This window comes from Eretmochelys imbricata, chromosome 8, assembly GCF_965152235.1.
Source record: "Eretmochelys imbricata isolate rEreImb1 chromosome 8, rEreImb1.hap1, whole genome shotgun sequence".
NCBI lineage: Eukaryota > Metazoa > Chordata > Testudines > Cheloniidae > Eretmochelys > Eretmochelys imbricata.
In genome coordinates, this window is record NC_135579.1 from 38466633 (window position 1) to 38484043 (window position 17411).

The following is a 17411-nucleotide window of genomic DNA, read 5'->3' on the forward strand; positions in this document are numbered from 1 at the left end:
AGAGTGGGGGAGGAACCTTGACACAGGTACTCTAACATATTTAAGCAATTCAGATCAACCTGAACCCATCATCCCAATGACATACTGGATGCCTATTCAATGCCAAATCAAATTCATAGTACTTGTACTCACTTTCAAGGCTCTCTGTAGGATAAACTTAAGTTAGAGGAACCCTTTCAGTTTCACTCACTCTGGCCATAGTTATTCATAACAATAAAATTAACCAGTAATTGTGACTATCTCCACACACAGAAAATACAGGCTCCAAAATGGGGGAGTGGGGGAGAGGGCAGAGTTTTGTAACAACTGACTCATGGCTAGAGAACTCATTCTGGAGAGGTAAGGGAAAGCACTGTGGTGCTGTATGGAATATGGAAGACACTTTATGATACTGATACCAATATTATAAAATTGCAAGGAATGTGACCAGATAGGCCATGTAAAGTGTCTGTGAAAATGTTATGATTTGCCAGGTAGGATAATCTTGTTTATATGGAGTGATAGCTCAGTGGTTTGAACATTGGCCTGATAAACCCAGGGTTGTGAGTTCAATCCTTAAGGGGGCCAATTAGGGATCTGGGGCAAAAATTGAGGATTGGTCCTGCTTTGAGCAGGGGGTTGGACTAGATGACCTCCTAAGGTCCCTTCCAACCCTGAGATTCTATGAGATGTTTGTATCACCTTTGTACTGTGAGTTATAGATATGTATGGTATATCTGTATTTCAAAACTTGTCCTGCGTTTCTGGGTGACAGATAGAATGGGATCAGCACTAAGACTGCTTGGTGGCCCATCAAGGGACATCAGCTGTACAATGAACCCATTGAAAGAAGGCAGGGGCTACACCTTATGAGTCAACAAGACATGTAGGGCATGCCTGTGGACAGAGAACTCCAGGGTTTTTCCATGCCATGTGCTGTGAAGCTTGTGTTTGGGACAAAGGAAATACTAGCCACATAGCAAAAGAATATGAAAGGCAGCTGCATCTTCTCCATTTTGTCTTCATTCCTGCTTCTTACCTCTGGAATAACTTTTTCTACAAATAAAGCTCTGGACAGAGGACTGAATGACCTATCCAAGCTGTGGATGTATTCCAGAGGAACTTTCAAGCCAGAAAACTCACCAATACTGCTAAGAACCTGATATATGGACTTTGAAGTCTCTGTATGTATCTGAGTGCTTTTTTATCATTTAACAACTCTCTTCTTGTTCTTTGTTGTTTTTTTTTTTTTACAATAAACCTTTAGTTTTAGACACTAAAGACTGGCTGGCAGCGTGATATTTTGGGTATGATCCAAAATAATATTGACCTGGTAAGGTGGCTGACCCTTTGGGGTCAGAAGAACATTTTGTATACTGAGCAGATTTTGTAAATAACTTCTCACTGTACTGGACCTTTGTGCTGATTGGGAGCCAGGAAACTGAAATACAATAAAGGGGGCTGTGTGGTTTCTCTTTTTAGTTTCTTGATAACTAGTGTGGGGGATCAGAAGCATAGAATCATATGCTTGAATCATAGAATCAAACCAGCATCGTTTGTGACTGGTTGGTGAATTTAACTTCAGTGTTGCCCACCAGTTTTGGGAGTATCTGCTCTCCCTTTTGCAGCCTGCCCTGCCCTTGGCATTTTCAGTGAGGGCTTTCCCAGGTACACCAGGTCACAAGCACAACCCTATTTCTTGAAATAATGAATGCAAAACCCATCTTCTCTCTCCAGAATATACAGACTTCACAAGATCTAAGAATAAGTATTTTATTCTCAAAGTGATACCAGAATTAAAACATAAACATAATCCCCATGTCTTCCATCAGGGCTCTGGCTCTTGGGAGGAAAATGCAATAATAATAAAAATACAATTACACTTTATTTTGAAGCAAACAACTTTGATAAAGGATAAAGAAAGTGCTACTGTAAACTATAGAGATATCCGTGGGTGTTTGGACAAACCTTTTAAAATCTAATTAAGGCTAGAACAGACTGGATTGAGAATAATTTTTAAACATTTATATTAAATGTATTAGAATACCTTTCCTCTTGTCTAGATCTCTATCGGTGACTTCATTAGTTTTAAGAACAGGAGTACTTGTGGCACCTTAGAGACTAACAAATTTATTAGAGCATAAGCTTTTGTGGGCTACAGCCCACTTCATCAGATGCATAGAATGGAACATATAGTAAGAAGATATATATATATATATATATATATATATATATATATATATATATATATATATACACACATACAGATAAATAGGAAGTTGCCATACAAACTGTGAGAGGCTAATTAGTTGAGTTTTGTGTGCTGCAGTTCTCCGGCTGAGCTCAGAGTGTCGCTGTTGGCCAATGTGGTGTGGAGCTACAGCCAGAGATCCATTACAGCTGGCTGCAGCCTGATTTCTCAATCACACAGTGCAGATCGCAGAGAAAACAACCAGAGAGACGCACACACAGCCTCGCTGCTCAGAGAAAGCCTCCCTCTGGACTCTGGTGTTCAATTAGCCTGAGAAATTGAATTCATTTTCTTTTCATTACCTGGGATATTTACCAAATATCTGGATTTATAAGCACTTTTTGTACAGAATAAAGAAGAGAGCGTACATGAAAATGCGTGGTATGGAAACTAGGCAGAGACCGAGCGGCAGGGCAGTCACACGGCAGGTACTGTTGTTTCCCTTCTTATTCTCTTTGTTCTACCGGGTGGTCTCGGAACAGATCCGTTATTCGATTCCGGAGGAAATGGCCAAAGGTTCCCTTGTGGGGAATCTCGCCAACGATTTGGGATTGAGTATCCGAGAGCTTCCGCAGCGAAAGCTCCGTGTCAGTTCCGAAAAGCAATACTTCAGTGTGAATGGGGAAAATGGCAACCTCTATGTGAATGGCAGGATAGACCGGGAGGAGATATGCGGGGAAACACCCCTTTGTGTCCTGACACTCGAAACGGTAGTAGAAAATCCTTTGAATGTTTTCCATGTGACTGTAGCAATCCAGGACATTAATGATAACGCCCCGAGGTTCAAGACAAACAACATTGATTTAGCAATTATTGAATCCGCACTGCCTGGTGTGCGATTTCCACTAGAATCTGCGCAAGATCCAGACGTTGGGGTCAACTCATTGAAGAGTTACCAACTCAGCAAGAACCCCCATTTTATCCTGTCAGTAAACGAGAGTCCAGATGAAAATAAATATGCTGAGTTAATTTTGGAAAAATCTTTGGATCGGGAAAAGCAAAACTCCCATCACTTGATCCTGACGGCTGTGGATGGGGGAGATCCAGTCAGAACTGGGACGGTTCAGATTAGGATTAATGTCACTGACGCCAATGACAATCGCCCCGAATTTACTGAAGAGATCTACAAAGTAAGCCTGAGAGAAAATCTACCAAATGGCTCCTTAGTGGTTCAGGTGAGAGCCACGGATCAGGATGAAGGGTTAAATGCCCAAATCACATACATTTTTAGCAACATTAAAGAAAATGCTCTTAAATTATTTCATTTAGATCCTGCGAGTGGAAGAATTACAAATACAGGGATTCTGGATTTTGAGAAAACAAATACATACACAATACGTATAGAAGCCAGAGATGGGGGAGGACAATCTGCTCACTGCAAAGTTCAAATAGAAATTCTTGATGAGAACGACAATGCGCCGGAAGTGACGTTCACATCTGTATCCAGTCCCATTCCAGAAGACTCAGTACCAGGCACAGTGACGGCTCTGATCAAAGCCTATGACCGAGATGCCGGTGAAAATGGAGACGTCACTTGTCATCTTCAACACAATTTGCCTTTCAAAATAGTGTCGTCCTCTAATAATTATTACAAAATTCTCACAGATAGCACCCTGGACAGGGAAAGGACCCCAGAGTACAATATCGCAATCATAGCCACAGACAACGGTTCTCCCCTCCTCTCCACCCAGAAAACCATCCTGTTGCAGATCTCGGATGTCAATGACAACGCCCCTGCCTTTGAGAAACCTTCCTATACCGCCTATGTGCCAGAGAACAATCCCTCGGGGGCCTCTATTTTCAGTGTAAAAGCCTCAGACCGGGATCTGGACCGGAACGCCCGAGTCACTTACTCCATCCTGAGCAGCAACCTAGAGAAGCTGCCTCTCTCCTCCTACATCTCCATTAACTCCCAGACCGGAGTGATCTATGCGCAGCGCTCCTTCGACTATGAGCAATTCCGGAAGTTTGAGATGCAAGTGAAGGCCCAAGACGGCGGGTCCCCGCCACTCAGCAGCAATGTCACCGTCAGGGTGTTTATTGTGGATCAGAATGATAACGCCCCTCGAATCCTGCACCCTTCCCTTGGAGCCGATGGCTCCGCCTTATTCGAGATGGTCCCTCGCTCGTCCGAGGCAGGTTATCTGGTGACTAAGGTGGTGGCGGTGGATGCTGACTCAGGACACAATGCCTGGCTCTCCTACCATCTGCTCCAGGCCACGGACCCGTCGCTCTTCAGCATGGGGCTGCAGAGCGGGGAGATCTGGACAGCCCGCGCCTTTGCGGACAGAGATGCTGTGAAGCACAGGCTGGTCACCCTGGTGAAGGACAACGGGCAGCCGCCTCTGTCCGCCACAGTGACTCTCAACCTGGTGTTTGCCGAGAACGTCCAAGAGGCTCTTCCAGAAATGAGCGACCAATCGGGTGACTCGGCCTCTCAGTCTGATTTACAGTTTTACTTGGTGTTGGCTTTAGCCTTGATCTCATTTTTGTTCCTCCTGACAGTTGCACTGGCCATTGTGATGAAATGTGGAAGGTCGATGAATTTTCCAGTTTTGCAATGTTTTGGTTCTGATGATTTTTCCAAGTCAGGTCCCGGATTGCCGCGGAGCTACTGCGATGGGACTTTACCATACAGCTATAATCTGTGTTTAACCGCAGACTCTGACAAAACGGCGTTTAGTCTCCTAAAATCAAATGGTCAGAATTTCATAGAAGAGAACATTCTTTGCAGGGACAACTCTGGAATGCTACCTATGAGCAGTAAATCTGCTCCTGGAGATCAAAAGTCTGTAGCCGAAGCACTTGGAAAGGTGAGTCTTTGTACAGATTCGCTCCTACATCAGGGCTTTTAAAATTCCATTTCTTTTAATTCGAAATGAAAGTTTTAATAGTTAAAAATATTGTTATTTGGATTAGTTATTTCTAGTATCATCAACTTTTATCGCTTTACAATAGGGAGTTTAATACATAGATTTTTTTGTCAGTGGAGTGTCTGAATTTTCTTCAGTGTGTCAAAGTAAAACGAATCAGCGTTTTTTTTTTTTAATTATGAGATACATTGTGAAACATAATTTTCTTTAGGAGTAGCTTCCTTGTAGCATTTGAAAATGAGCATATATTGTCAGTTTGTGTGTATACAGATAAAATGTACAGGCACACGTATTATATAGGCATACTTAAATTTATAATAATCTAGGTATAAAACAAAATTATACATTTATATATATGAAAACAGCTAAAACACTCAAATACACGCTTGCATCCACAATGCATATACTGCCCTGAGAGTTTTCTCTGTTCCTAGTCTGTTCTATTCTATGTAGATGTTTATACCTCGCTTATCACCATAATGTCTGAGTTCCTCCCAGTAGTGCATTCACAGAATCATAGAATCATAGAATATCAGGGTTGGAAGGGACCTCAGGAGGTCATCTAGTCCAACCCCCTGCTCAAAGCAGGACCAATCCCCAATTAAATCATCCCAGCCAGGGCTTTGTCAACCCATTCAACAATGTGAGTACACATCTGCCATCTAGATTAGAGAAGTCAAGGTCAAAGAAGCGTGCCTTGCATTTGGAACAGAAAGTGGTGACGTTTGTGATGGTCCTTAGTTCCTGAGAGAGTTCATGCCACAGTCTCTGCTCCCAGAGAGAGTTCTTTCCCAAAACAAATGGTTTTAATCTTATTGTTCAGAATTCCATTTTTCCAGAGCATAGTGGTTGACCACGGTCTTTGTCCCAAAGCATTACAGTCTTTTCGGTGTTCTGGGCCCAAGGAAGTGAGCACTTGAACAATAAGGATCATCACGTTGAGCAACATTTTAAATTTTTTGGAAGCCAGTGTAAACAGTAGAGGACAGGCAACCTATGTTGTTGAGGAGATGAGCTGCAGCATTTTGTACTAGCTGGAATTTTCAAAGTGCTGAAGGTTTCATGACTAAATATATTGCATTGCTGTAATCCAGTCAAGAGGTGATACAGGCATGAATAACTGAGGCCAGGTCCTCATTACCAGGATGGGATGGAGTCTCATAGCCAAGTGGAGGGGAAAGAAATCATTAATCACAGCTGTTGTTGTTTGTAAGACCTCAGCATCAGCAAGAAATCCAATAGTACACCTAGACTACAGATTGAATTTACCAAGTGTAGATGTGAAATTTCAGGTAAAGGAGACTTCACTGTGACTGCAAACGCCTCAAAATACTTTCCCCTCCCACCAGCATCACCTCTGTTTTGCTCAGTTCCAACTTCAGCGAGCTATTCTTCATCCAGGAGCTGATTTCATCTAAGCACTGGGCCATCTTGGTGGTAATGGTATTGTTTTATGTAGTGAAGGATAGGTGAGCCAGGACCACCTGGGCCACAATATAGATTTTAATAAGGCTGCATGAGTTTAAAATAATGTCAGAAATTGGCCCTTTTTTATAAGTAGACAAATTTGCACAGTTATAGTTAATATGTAACTTAACTTTTTGATATCTTATGTACTGAAGGTGATTGATGTGTCATGAGATTAAACTGGTAGTGGCTCTGTATGTGTGTGAGTGCGTGCGTGCATGTGCATGTGCGCACCTCTGTGTGCAGGAGGTAACGAAATTTACTTGAAATTTTTAAAAAATATAAAATAGATTGATTTGCATATGTTGAATTATTTTGTTGAAAGTATATTTGGAGGGATTTGTCCATGGTCCTGTGAGATGCTTTTCATTTTCAACACCTAATAATTGTCCAAGAGATCTTTTATCATTGATAAGTAGTAAGAATTCTAGGAGAGAACCTCATGTGGTTTTTACACATTCGTTTTTCCAAAAAAAAGGACATTCTTAATTATGTTAAGCATTTTCTATTCTCTGTAAGAAGACTTCATTTTAGAAAGAAAGAAGGAAAGAAAGAAAGAAAGAAAGAAAGAGAAAGATTTCCCTCATCCTGTGAAACCTTACTGAAAGAGACATTTTATAGTGTAAATGACCCAGGAAATTAGCCAGTTAGCCTGACATAAATCCAAGAGAAAACAGTCGTAGTACCTGATACAGGACTTTATCAATAACATTTATAGGTCCAGTTGCTAGTATCAATCAATATGTTTTCATAGAAAACAACTGTTATTAAATGGCCTTGACATCTTTTTTTATAAGATTACAAGTTTGAATCACCAATGAATAAGTGTGATTATTTTGGAATCTCACAGGGATCAGATCTCAATCTGGTGCTATTCCATATTTTTGTCATTGATGTGGAAAAAAATACAAAATACGCGCTGATAAAAATTTGCAGATGACAGAGAGATTGAAAGAAAGGTAAGTAATTGTAAGTGCGGGTCATTGATACCAAGAAATCTGGATCGCTGTATAATCTGAGCCCAATCAAACGCCATGTGTTTTAATAAGACAAATGCAATGTCATACCTTTACAGACAAACATTATCGACCATACTTTTGTTTTGGGGGAGTATGGGACTATAATCTTGGAAGCAGTGAACCTGAAAAAAGATTTAAGGGTTGTTATATCAGCAGCAGCAGCAGCAGCATCCCTGAGTATTATATCATGAGAATTTAAAAACAAAACCGAAAACAAAACAAAACAAAACACAACAATTAGCCTTCACAACGTACAAAATCTTTAAGCATAAAAAGGGGGAAACTACTGTCTAAAATTTATCCCCGTGAGTCACCAATAAATCCTGACCATGAACGGATTCAATAGGTTTATGCATGTCGTAGCCATATTAGTGCAAGGATATTAGAGGGAAAAGGTGTGTGAGGTAATAAGAACCAACTTGAAGAAGCTGGTCCAATAGAAGATATTACCTCACCCACCTTGTCACCCTAGGTTTGGTTGAAACCTCCCCAGAATTCCTGCATTTTCGGTTCTCAAATGCTCTTGTTCTTCGACTTTCCTTAAAATTCTCACAGCGCCTAAGGGTAGAATTGGAGGAGAGAGGCTCCATACAGTGATTTTAAATGGTCCATTCAACAAGCTCAGAGCTGAAAGGGGGACGTGAAATGGGATGGTGATTGGAGAGGCAAGTAGGGACAAGGGTGGAGTGGTCTGTTTGTTTATTTAATGGTAGACAGTAAAATATGCTTTTTTGAGGGGAAAGAGCCAGAGGAGAGGGAAGGGGTAAAGAAAAGAGGGAGGGAGAGGATGAGAGTGGACACAAGGGTGATTAGGAGATGGGGTCATTGGGACATATGGAGGGGTTACTGTGGAACTCTTTGCCAGAGGATTGTGTGAAGACCAAGACTATATCAGGGTTCAAAAAAGAACTAGATATATTCATAGGTCCATCAATGGCTATAAGCCGGGATGGTGTCTCTAGCCTGTTTGCCAGAAGCTGGGAATGATAGACAGGGAATGACAGGTTTCAGAGTAGCAGTTTGTTACTGCTACAAGTGCCACAAGTACTCCTGTTCTTTTTGACAGGGAATGGATCACTTGATCATACCTGTTATGTTCATTCCCTCTGGGTCACCTGGCATTGGCTACTGTTGAAAGAGAGGATACTGGGCTAGATGGACCTTTGGTCTGACACAGTATGGCCGTTCTTATGTTCTTATGTTAGAGGAGGCGAAAAGATGAGAAACTTTTGTGTATTTGACAGGGGAAGAGAGTTGTACCGTCAGGGTGTATAAACATCTGAATGAGCTCTCAGTGTGATGTTGCTGCAAAAGGGGTAGCAGCATCGCTGGATGTATAATCTGGGGGATATGGAAGAGGCACGGGTATTAGCACTGGAACAATTTGTGTAGAGCCATTGAACCAAACTGTAAACACTGTATATAATGGAAACCACTTCAAGCCAGGAAGTGTAGCAGCACCCCCAGCACAGCTATTTTCAGCACCTATGGGGATATGGAATAGGAGTAGAGAGATGGTATTATCTCAGCATGCTATATTGGTGAGATTGTCCCTGGAATACTGTGTCCATTCGTGGTGTCCACACTTAGAAAGAGATGTTGAAAAAGGAAGGGGTTCAGAGAAGAGCTACAAAAATTATTAGAAGACTGAACAATATACCTTATAGTGAGAGAATTAATGAGCTCAATTTATACAGTTTATTAAATAAAAGGTTAACATACAACTTGATCATGGAATATAAGTAGCTACACTGGGAAAACATACCTGATTTAAGAGGACCTTTAATATAACAGACAGATATGACAAGAGTCAATAACTGGATCCTAAAGGTAGAGAAACTCATATTGAAATATTAGGCAACTTTTTGACAGTGATAGTAATTAACTACTAGAAAAGCTTTGATAAGAGAATTAGGTAATTCATCGTCACTTGGAGTCTTTAGAAAACGTTTGGCTGTCTTTCTAAAAAATATGATTGAACCACGACTTGTAATGATCTAATAATGCCACTTACTCATTAGGGAAGAATAGTTTCCGCACTGCAGGAATTGTTGGGTGAAATTCTCTGCCCTGTGTTGTGTGGTAGGTCAGACTAGATGCTATTCTTAGTTCCTAACGGCCTTAAAAATTGTAACTGTGACTGATTGATCAAAAACATTAAACGTACAGTTGCTTATTTAATTTCAGTTCCAACACATTCAATTGTTGACATTTTGCATTCTGTACATAAAAAATAATATTATTTGGGGCAGAATCTGCTCTTATTTATACAGATAAGAATTTAGAGTAATAATACTTATAATTTAAATAGCACTTTTTATTCAGACATTGCCAATGGTTTGCAAAGGTAAAGTTGCCAACATTATCTACCATTTTTAAAAATTGAAAACTGAAACACAGAGGGCTTAAGTGACTGGACAAAGGCTGGGGCAAATCAACGGCTAGGTGGAATATAAGCGCAGTTTAATGATTCTCGCTACCTTGTCTTGTCCACTAGATCAAGCTGCGTCCAGATTCCTCATTCTGCCTTTACATTGCTGAAACTGAGATCAGAATTTGGCTCCCTCTATACAGCTACTATAGGTCACTAATTATAGGAATTCAGGGAAACTTTCTCTTCCAGACCTAGAAACTATCTAATCATACACAAAGACATTCAAAAAAATGAATCAAACAGCTGTGGAACCCTAACCTACAAAACTTTACAGAAAACACAAGAAGGCGAAATTAAAATTAATTCCAAGCAGTTTATACTTTTTTGTATGAATTATGCAGTTTATATTTGTCAAATGAGTTGCGATTCTAACTTTCTGTTTCACGAGATCAATTTAGTTGTAGTTCTGCGGCAGAGATTGAAAGTGCCGCTGTTGGTCAAGGCGGTGCAGGAGCTGCTGCTGGAGATCCATAGGAGCCCCCTGCAGTGCGATTGCTCGGTAACACAGCGCAGCTCCTAGAGGAAACAAAGCAGGGGAAAGCTCTCACACACTTGCTGGGAAAAGAAATCCTTTCCTGGACTTGTGGTGTGTTACTAGGCAGAGAAGTTCATTTTGTTTACATGGAAGTGACTAGTCTGGAAAACCTTTCAATGTAACAGGAATTTAAAACAAAGAATTTATTCAGACCAGACAGGCAAGGAGAGCATATCGGAGAGTGACTGAGATGGAAACCAGGCACAGAGAGCCGAGCCGGGCAGTCACACGGCAGGTACTGTTGTTTCCCTTCTGATTCTCTTTGTTCTGCCGGGCGGTCTCGGAGCAGATTCATTTTTCTATTCCAGAGGAAATGGCCAAAGGTTCCCTCGTGGGGAATCTCGCCAACGATTTGGGGTTGGATGTCAGAAAATTGCAGCAGCGAAAGCTCTGTGTCAGTTAGGAAAAGCCATACTTCAGTGTGAATGGGGAAAATGGCAACCTGTATGTGAATGGCAGGCTAGACGGCGAGGAAATATGTGGGGAAACACCCTTTTTTGTCCTGACGTTCGGTTGAAAATCCTTTAAATATTTATCATGTGAACATCGAAATCCGGCACATTAATGATAACGCCCCGCGGTTCAAAAGAAACAGCGTTCATTTAATCGATACTATCAGGCGCGGGATTCCCAATAGAATCTGCACAAGATCCAGATGCTGGAATCAACTTGCTGCAGAGTTACCAGCTCAGTAAAACCCCGCATTTTATCCTTTCCGTGAAGGAGACCCCAGATGGCATTAAGCATGAGGAAAGAATTTTAGAAAAACCTTTGGATAGGGAGCAACAAAGTTCTCATCACTTGATCCTGGCGGCTGTGGACAGGAGAGATCCATTTAGAACGGGGACAGTTACGATTCACTTTAAAATTTCTGACGCCAGTGACAATCCTCCAATATTCACTGAAGAGACGTACAAGGTCAGCCTGAGAGAAAATCTACCAAAAGGCTCCTTCCTTCTTCAGGTGAAAGCCATGGATAAGGATGAAGGATTGAATGCGAAGATCACCTACACCTTCAGCGACATTCAAGACACAGGGCGCCAATTATTCAGCGTAGACCCAGAGAAAGGAGACACTACAAGTAAGGACCCCTGGTCAATATCACAATCACAGCCCCAGACAAAGGCTCTCCCCCCCTCTCCACCCAGAAAACCATCCTGTTGCAGATTTCGGGTATCAATGACAACGCTCCTGTCTTTCAGAAACCTTCCTACACCGCCTATGCGCCAGAGAACAATCCCCCGGGGGCAGGGCTGGATTACCCAGTAGGCAGACTAAGCATGTGCTTAGTTTAGGCAGACTAAGCATGTGCTTAGTTTAGGCAGACTAAGCATGTGCTTGAGGTTTTTTTGGAAAAAAATTGATATTTCAAAAAAAGCATCTAAGTAGTCATCATGGGAAAAACCAGAACTTTGTTAGACTTCCTTACACTCCACTACACACTCTTACCCCATTTGTCTGTTCTCTTTTTGTTACTTATCCCCACCTAAACCAGGGGGGGGGGCATCCTACTAATGTAGATTGAAATAATGCCAGGAAATCAGATCCAGTCATGTGTTGCAATAAATTTATGTTTTATTATTGATATATTCTTCTGAGTTAAATTCTTGTTGGAGCTTGTGGCTCAGTTTGACCCATTTTGACCCATAAAATGCTGGCAAAGGTAACCCATCATACTTATCCAAGATAATATGTGATGAACTCATTGGTCTAATGAGTGACAAAGTTTGTTCAGCTATTGTGGATGAAATTAGTACTTCTGAGTACTTCAGTTTATCTGTTGACTCTACACCTGATCTTTCCCATATTGATCAATTGAGTATTGTACTAAGATATGTGTCTCCCACAGCTGGAAAACCTGTTGAACAATTTATAACATTCCTCAATTTGAAAAGCCACACTGGTGAAGAAATGACAAATCAAGTACTGCATTATCTGTGCCAAGTTTGCAAAATATATTTCTCAAAGTGCAGAGGTCAATCTTATGACAATGCTGCCAACATGTCAAGGCGTTATCAAGGAATGCAGAAGAAGCTTTTAAAACAGAACAAATATGCCATATTCATACCATGTGTTGAAATCTCTTTCTAATACTCGCTGGGAGGCACGTGCAGTGGCAACAAGTGCAATTCTGGAGTCCTATTCAAAGACTGTGGATGCAATAGAAAGTATAGCTGAAGACTAATCCCAAAAAGGAGAAACTATATGAGAGGCAGAAAACATTGCAAACAAGATGCAAGAACTAGAGTTTGTATTCATGTTGACCATGTGGAATGAAATTTTACAACACGTTTACCACACAAGTCAAGCTCTCCAAGAAAAATAATTGGATTTGAAAACATGTGCAGACCTCTGTCAGTCATTAGCAAACCACTTACACACTTTGAGGAATGATTTTGAAAGATTTGAAGACTTATCAAAAGATATCTTTCCTGATATTAACTACAAAGAAGGCCAGTCCCGCAAGAGAATCAGGAAAAAAGAAGCAAATGATAGCGGTGCAATAGAAACAGCATTGAATCCTAGAGACAAATTTTGCATATCTACTTACTACGCTATACTTGATACACTTGAAGCTCATATGAAGAGGAGAGGTGAACTGTACAAAGAAGTATCAAGCAGATTTTCTTTTCTAAATGATATGGACTTATCTGATGAACAATATTCACAAGGTTCCCAAAAGCTAGTTAACTCATACCCTGTTGACTTAAACATGAATCTCTGTGGAGAAGTATGGCAGTTCCACTGTTATATGCACGCAAAGTTTAATGAAACAGGAAAAATGAAATTCAGTCACATTGATCTTCATGACACAATATTGAAAGATGGAATACAATGTGTATTTCCAAATGTAGAGATCGCACTACATATTTTTCTAACATTGATGATTACTAACTGCTCTGCAGAACGCTCTTTTTCTCAGCTGAAAAGAATAAAAAACCTTCAGAGAACAACAATGTGTCAGGACAGACCTGATTCACTTTCCCTATTGTGTATGGAAGTGGACATGCTTGGTGGAGTCACCTTAAATGAACTTATCCAGAATTTTGTAATCAGAAAATCTAGAAAGAAGCTATTTTAATTTCAGCATACATGTAAGTTTTGTGTCATTTTGAAAAATAAAATTTTATTTTATGATATAGTACAGTTTTTATTTTGAATTACATATGGGGGGGCACCATAATCTTTTCAGTGCTTATGGCCTCTAAAGGTCTTAATCCGGCCCTGCTTGGGGGCCTCTATTTTCAGTGTAAAAGCCTCAGACCGGGATCTGGACCGGAACGCCCGAGTCACTTACTCCATCCTGAGCAGCCACCTGGAGAAGCTGCCTCTCTCCTCCTACATCTCCATTAACTCCCAGACCGGAGTGATCTATGCGCAGCGCTCCTTCGACTACGAGCAATTCCGGGAGTTTGAGATGCAAGTGAAGGCCCAAGACGGCATGTCCCCACCTCTCAGCAGCAATGTCACCGTCAGGGTGTTTATTGTGGATCAGAATGATAACGCCCCTCGCATCCTGTACCCTTCCCTTGGAGCCGATGGCTCTGCCTTATTCGAGATGGTTCCTCGCTCGTCCGAGGCAGGTTATCTGGTGACTAAGGTGGTGGCGGTGGATGCTGACTCAGGACACAATGCCTGGCTCTTCTACCACGTGCTCCAGGCCATGGACCCGTCGCTCTTCAGCATGGGCTGCAGAGCAGGGAGATCCGGACAGCCCGCGCCTTTGCGGACAGAGACACTGTGAAACACAGGCTGGTCACCCTGGTGAAGGACAACGGGCAGCCGCCTCTGTCCGCCACAGTGACTCTCAACCTGGTGTTTGCCGAGAACGTCCAAGAGGCTCTTCCAGAAATGAGCGACCAATCGGGTGACTCGGCACCTCAGTCTGATTTACAGTTTTACTTGGTGTTGGCTTTAGCCTTGATCTCATTTTTGTTCCTCCTGACAGTTGCACTGGCTATTGTGATGAAATGTGGAAGGTCGATAAATCTTCCAGTTTTGCAATGTTTTGGTTCTGATCATTTTTTCAAGTCGGGTCCTGGATTGCCCAGGAACTACTGCGATGGGACTTTATCATTTAGCTATAATCAATGTTTAGCCGCAGACTCTGGCATAATGGCGTTTAGTCTCCTAAAATCAAATGGTCAGAATTTCATAGAAGAGGATATTCTTTGCAGAGACAACTCTGAAATGCTGCCTATGAGCAGTACATCTGCGCCGGGAGACCCAAAGTCCGAGGCCGACACACTCCATGAGGTGAGAGTCTGTCGTGATGCGCTAGTGTGTCTGCCTGTGTTTTGAAACAGTTTTAATTCTAGTCAAAATTAGATCTCTTGGACCTTTTTAGTAATACACTATTTACTATACGTGTTGCTTGACTAATTAGTTTATGAATACATATATTGAATATGAATATATTTTCCATAATGAAGCTTACTTTCCATAAAGAACCTTTTTTTTTAAAGTTATTTCATGTGTGGTGCTAAGTTCATTGGTAAGACAAGTTGAAAAGCTATAGTTTTCTGGTAAGTGTGGAATATGTCATGATGCACTTATCCCAAAAGAGATATAGAATATCACTAAGTAGTTTCAAAGTATTATAATAATTGTCATGTTAAGACATTACTTTATTTCCACATTATCATAGCTTTCTCTCCCTTTGACTTGGAATGGGTATTAATACAAATGTAACCATAAAGATATTTTTAATGTGCCTCATCCATAGCATGGGAGAATAAAGTGGCACAGAAATAAAAATAGTTACATAAATAGAAAATTTCCTGATAATATGATTAAATTATTCCCTAATCATTAACAATGATTCTAGGGTAACAGTTTAATTTCTTGGCAGATACACAGTTTGCTCTCCCTCTCATTCCTGTCTTTCTTTTGCCTTTTTTCCTTCTGTTCATCAGTCTCTGAGGACTGAAGCATTAATATCTAAAACAAAGCAACTAGGGACAAATGCTTGATCACCTCAAAGGAATAAGATACAAAGTTTGCATATAGATGTAAGAGATGTAAACAAAACCTATGAGATATTCTTTCATAATTGTGACAAAGTTCCTGCTCTACCTTGGTGGGTCTTGCACTTATTGGAGGATTTGCTCGCCTTGGAGCTTCACGGCAGCCCTCAGCTTGGCCGTTTTTCTGAATTCACAGTCCAGGTCGACTCCTCCTGTGTCTGACCAGGAGTTGGGGAGGATCTGGGGGGAACCCGGGCCTGCCCTTTACGCCGGGTTCCAACCCAGGGCCCTGTGGAATGCAGCTGTCTAGAGTGCCTCCTGGAACAGCTGTGCGACAGCTACAACTCCCTGGGCTACTTTCCAATGGCCTCCTCCCAACACCTTCTTTATCCTCACTATAGGACCTTCCTCCTGATAATGCTTGTACACCTCAGTCCTCCAACAGTCCGCGTTCTCACTCTGAGCTCCGAGTGCCTCTTGCTCCCAGCTCCTCACACACACACCTCAAACTGAAGTGAGCTCCTTTTTAAAACCCAGGTGCCCCGATTAGCCTGCCTTAATAAATTCTAGCAGCTTCTTCATTGGCTGCAGGTGTTCTAATCAACCTGTCTTAATTGTCTCCAGAAGGTTCCTGATTGTTCTGGAACCTTCCCTGTTATCTTACCCAGGGAAAAGGGACCTTCTTAGCCTGGGGTTAATATATCTGCCTTCTATTACTCTCCGATAGCCATCTGGCCCGACCCTGTCACATAATCCTTTCGGAGACATTTTCTCTATCTCCTTTTCCATGCAATAACATGATTTCACAGGTATTTCATTTTCACACATCAATAAAAATTATTTGATTTATAAGTAAATTGAAATGCTAATTTACAATAACTAAATATCCCCACCTGTATAAATAAGCTACTTTTGGTCTTGACTCAGGTGGGAGCACCAGTACCCCATGATCTGCATTGGATGTCTTTTGATTTCTAAATGAAGTTTAAGGTGCTCACGATCAACTATAAATTCTACTACTTGAGACCCTTTCTCCCCCTATGTGCATGTGATATACTGGCCTAACTGGACTAGATGGAAACACCAGAACTGGAGTGTAACCATGCCTCAGTGGGTCACAACTGCAGATGTCAAATTCAGGATGAATTGCTGAGAAATAGGGCAAACACAACCCCAAACTGGTGGTTATTCTTTTATAAGATATACCAAACCAACCACAAAAGTACACTCCTGTTTTACCACACTGGCTAACAAGAAAACATAAAGGCAGTTTCCTCAGGCATTTTACTATTTCTATCACCACCAAAAACACTGGATTCAGAGATGAGTGGTTCTTAAAACCAGTCTCATCAAATAATAGGTTCTTCTGATCCCAAAGCACCAGCCACACACCCAGGTCAATACATAACATAGATCTTACCCAAAAATCATGCTGGTGCCAATCCTTTAATATCTATAATCTAAAGGTTTATTGAAAGAAAGAAAGAAAGAAAGAAAGAAAGAAAGAAAGAAAGAAAGAAAGAAAGAAAGAAAGAAAGAAAGAAAGTTAAAATTGGTTAAAGGAATCAATTACATACAGTAAAGGCAAAGTTCTTGATTCAGGTTTGTAGCAGCTATGGAATAAACTGCTGATTTACGTAAAGGCTCTGGAATACATCCACAGCTTGGATGGATAATTCAGTCCTTTATTCAGAGCTTCAGTTTGTAGCAAAGTTCCTTCAGAAGTAAGAAGCAGGATTGAAGACCAAATGGAGGGCCTTTTATAGTGTTTGTTATGTGGAGGGCATCCCATTGTTCTTACTGTGGAAAATTACAGCAACAAGATGGAGTTTGGAGTCACATGGGCAAGTCACATGTTTATGCTCAATTTCCCTCAGGTATTCCAG

At 41.2% G+C, this 17411-nt stretch overlaps 1 protein-coding gene and 2 pseudogenes across 1 annotated transcript in view; all 3 read left to right on the top strand.

Moving 5' to 3' along the window:
- Positions 1–17411, top strand: part of LOC144269650 (protocadherin gamma-A11-like) — a 347802-nt gene that overhangs the window by 130918 nt on the left and 199473 nt on the right. The gene's annotated exons all lie outside the window — the stretch shown is intronic.
- Positions 2599–10543, top strand: LOC144269111 (protocadherin gamma-B1 pseudogene; annotated as a pseudogene).
- Positions 10749–14860, top strand: LOC144269113 (protocadherin gamma-B5 pseudogene; annotated as a pseudogene).